This window comes from Physeter macrocephalus, chromosome 9 (genome assembly GCF_002837175.3).
Source record: "Physeter macrocephalus isolate SW-GA chromosome 9, ASM283717v5, whole genome shotgun sequence".
Lineage (NCBI taxonomy): Eukaryota > Metazoa > Chordata > Mammalia > Artiodactyla > Physeteridae > Physeter > Physeter macrocephalus.
In genome coordinates, this window is record NC_041222.1 from 65,832,160 (window position 1) to 65,836,095 (window position 3,936).

At 43.4% G+C, this 3,936-nt stretch overlaps 1 pseudogene; it reads right to left on the reverse strand.

Moving 5' to 3' along the window:
* Positions 1 to 809: 809 nt before the first annotated feature.
* On the reverse strand, positions 810 to 2,370 carry LOC102979518 (elongation factor 2-like; annotated as a pseudogene).
* Positions 2,371 to 3,936: the final 1,566 nt, after the last annotated feature.

Here is a 3,936-nt window from a genome sequence, read left to right on the forward strand (position 1 = left end):
TGAACATTTGTGTACAAGTTTTTATGTGGACATATGTTTTCATTTCTCTTGAGTAGAATCCTAGGAGTGGAATTGCTTCATATGGAAATTTTGCACTCATATGGTAACTCCATTTAACATTTTGAGAAAGTGCCAAACTGTTTTCCAAAGTGGCTGTACTATTTTAAATTCCCACTTCATTTTGATGATGACTAAAAGTTTAAGTTAATAGGGGAAAAAGTAAATGCTAAAGTACTACCCAGGATTACTTTTATTATTCTGTTTTGTCTAACTCCTCCCCAAAACCAAGCAGTAAAGAAGTATTTAGCACACATTTAAAAAATTCCCTGGTCATCTGCGGGTTTCTTTAGGTATTTCCTACTCTTAAGTTTCGTGACTTATGAGCTCACATTTTGCTAGTAAGGCCCTAGTGAGGCCAAGAACAGATATGAGTCTGGCATATTCAAGTTAACTCTGTAGTTAGCTCTTTGTCCCTTTTTTTTTTAGACCACATTTATTATTTACATTTTATTTAAAGGTTTTAGAGGATGAGCTCACAAGAGTTACCTGAATCATTAAAAACCACAAAGTGGGAGAATTTAAAAAAATAAGAGTAGATACCAAAATAGCTTTTAGGAAGATGATACCTTATTAGTTTCTAAAATTGTTGAAGAGAGCAAAAGAAAGCTTAAAATCTTAAAGATAAGAGATATATTTATAATTATGCTAAAGAATACATTAAATCAAACAAGAATGAGGAAAAATACATTGTGTCCTATAGGTTATATCCTGTTATAAATGAACATCATTTCTATGGGACTCTTTTTTTTTTAAACCTTGTAATGTGGTTTTTCTAAAATTTGAGGGGACATTTGAGTTTCCCTCTGAAGATATGGAAAAAAAGTGTTGGGTGTCTCATCCTCACTTCCTCTTTCCCCCAGGTCAAATAAGTCTGTGCTGCAAGGGCATTTCTGTTGTATCTGTAGTTTTGAAATAAATATCAAAAGAAACGGCATCAAGTGTTCACGCTGAACGATGGCACAGAGTGGGCCAGAGAAACCTGTCAGGTGGAGCATCGCAGCATCTGCACAGTCACACGAGGTGTCAGGAGGGGAACACGGGGGCTCGGGGCTGTGGTCAGTCACCGGCTGGACGCCGTTGCTTCGGAAGGCCGCCTGCGTTCTGTCCTGGAAGTTGTCCTGGGCTGGGAAGCTGGCCTTCAGACCTTTGCGCTTGCGCATTGCCGCCAAGACGCGGCTGCGGCTGTAGGAGGGGTCTGCAGGCGGGGTCCGCCAGTGGTCAGACACGCACCGGGCGGGGGAAGGCCTAGCTCCTCGCATGGCTCTCGGGTTGGCGGTGAAGCCAAAGACTCGTTGATGGGTCTTCATGCCGAACATAAGGCCACTTGGGAGTCCTCTAAAACGTGGCCCGCTTCCTGTTCAGGGCTCTGTAGATGCCGCCAACCTCTTGTTTCGGGCCCCGGATCTAGAAGCCGGGCTCTGGGAGCTGGGCGGGCGGTCAGCAGCAGCGTGGAGGCGGTGCCAGGAGTGGGGACACTCTGCATGGTGTCCGCACACAGCGTCACATCTGAACGTCGAAGCGAACGCCGCCCGCAGTCCCCTCGCACCGTGCCCCCTCTTTGGTGGCCCACTGGAAGCCAGCCACCTCGCTGTCCTTGATCTCGTTAAGGTACTAAACGCCCTTGGTGACTTGGGATGATGGGGTCGGTGCTGGCGGGCCCAAAGCACCGCATCTTGCGGGCCTCGGCCGTGTCCCCCTCGTACTTCTCTTGGCCAGGGAGCGGTCCCGCTGCTCGAGCTCCTGGTGGGCAGATACCTCACCCTTGCCGATGTCCACCACCCTGCCATCCAGCAAGGGCTGCGCCCTCAGGTACAGCCGATTGTGCTTGTTAGGGAACTTGGACAGGTAGAGCATGTTCGCCTCCTTCCTGATGGTCTCACGTTGCGAGACCACTGTGGGATTTCTTGATGGAGTGTGAGCATGGTCCCCACTCCTCGAGGATGCAGGGTGCTGTGGGGTGTGACTTGGCCGGTGCTTCAGCCCCGTCTCCACCAGCTTGGCTGGGCAGGTAGGCCAGGTTGTTGGCTTCTACGACAGTCCTGACAACCCGATCCAGCTCATGCGGAATTTCATCACCTTCATGTTGTGGACGTGCTCCAAGGTGGTGATGGTTCCCGTCTTGGTGAGAAAGCAGTGAATGCCCACCAGGCCCACGATGATGTTTCTGTGAGTCATATCCTCCTTGGGCTTCACATAACAACCCATTAAAGGGGTTGTTTTCTGAATTGGCTTCAGGTACCCGGTCTCCTTCCTGGACGTGTGCTTGGGGGTGTGTATTGTGGTGATCATTTTGCAATCTTGGACAGACATCTCTGCGGGTCACGCCAATGATTTCATAGATGTGTGGATCAGACAGCAGTTGTGATCAGTCTCACCCCCAAAATAACTGGGAAAGTAAATTGTTATGGTTGTTCAGTGATGGAGAGTGATTAGTGCTGTTTTACAGGTAGTATGAATTAAAATGTCAAAGTTGAGGACTTCTGAGGAGTTTGTGAGAACATGACTCAGAGAAGGTGACAGTCTTAATATAGTATTTCATTTTACATGAGACTGCATTCTTTGGGGACAAGAATCACATCATAGCCATTTTTGTTTCTATAACGGCTATTAGTTAATATATGGTCATAGTATTAAGTAACCAAAACAGGAAGTTCTATATCTGCTAGAAACTTATATTTCAACCATATTTCTATAACTAAGTTGTGAGAAGTGTTTTGTTTTTTTGTTTTTTGTTTTTTTTTACAGATTAATAAACTAGGACTCAAATCACTTACTTGTCTAATACAGATAGGCACTCAATTTTTGAACAGTTAAAACCGAAGAACCAATCAAGAATACATAGTCACTTCAACAACAAAAATAGTTCCACTTTAATACTTTATCTAGTAGGAAATTATTCTCAGTGACAAATTTTGTTAATTTTCCAAGATGGAAGTGATACTTAGAATCATTTGACTGGATAGAATTTGAGTTTCTCTTAGGTTATTAGGGTAAAGAGTTTTTGAGATTAGATATGGAAAAGTGGTTTTCTGTAAAGGGTGACTTGAGATGCTGCTCTAAATTAAGCTGGGGGAGCAGTAAGTATTTTGGATGATAGAGATGAAAAAAAAGGAAAAAAGACCTCAGTAAAATGATGAAGGCTAAGCATGAACATTTTTGCGGATAAACTAATCTAGCACCTGAATTTAAAGAGTCAGCTATCTAAGCAATGTTGGATAAAACCTAGTCAGTAGGAATTCATATAGAAAAATCAGATCCTATTGTTCACTGAACAGGAATTTACAGTGTGGCATGGTTGTCACCATGTCTGTGATAGGAATATAGTGACCTGAACAAATGAAGTAATAGTTCTGTTGAGATTCATTTATCACTGTTTGTTTTATTTCTGTTGCTGCACTAGTTTAGCAATACTCGGAGCACCTCCTTGTCAGAGGTGTGTGTCCTAGTCTCATAAGTTCTCTCTTTCAAGCTCCTGAGGCATCAGTACCAGCAAAGACTGTAGTGTTCCCTTTTGCCTTTTCAGTTTTCTGATGCCTGGGTAACCATTCTTTTAATTAAATTCTATTAAAATAACCTGTGTAGTTTTTATCTTCTGACTGGACCCTGATGATTACAACCAGAGATGAATAGATGATGGAGTATGGGTGATTAATAGAATTTTTCAAATATGAAAAACTTGTATGTGAAAAGAAAATATATTAGCTGTACTTTACAGTGCTGGTTTCTTTATATTTCCTTCTTGGAGATTGTCTGACCCTATACTCTACCACCATAAATAGGCATGTTCTGGAGCACATGACCTAATTCCATGGCCATGGCTAATTGGACCAAGGTGGGCCCTTAGGGGCAACGGATTCTAGGCTGGTCTGTTGGCTA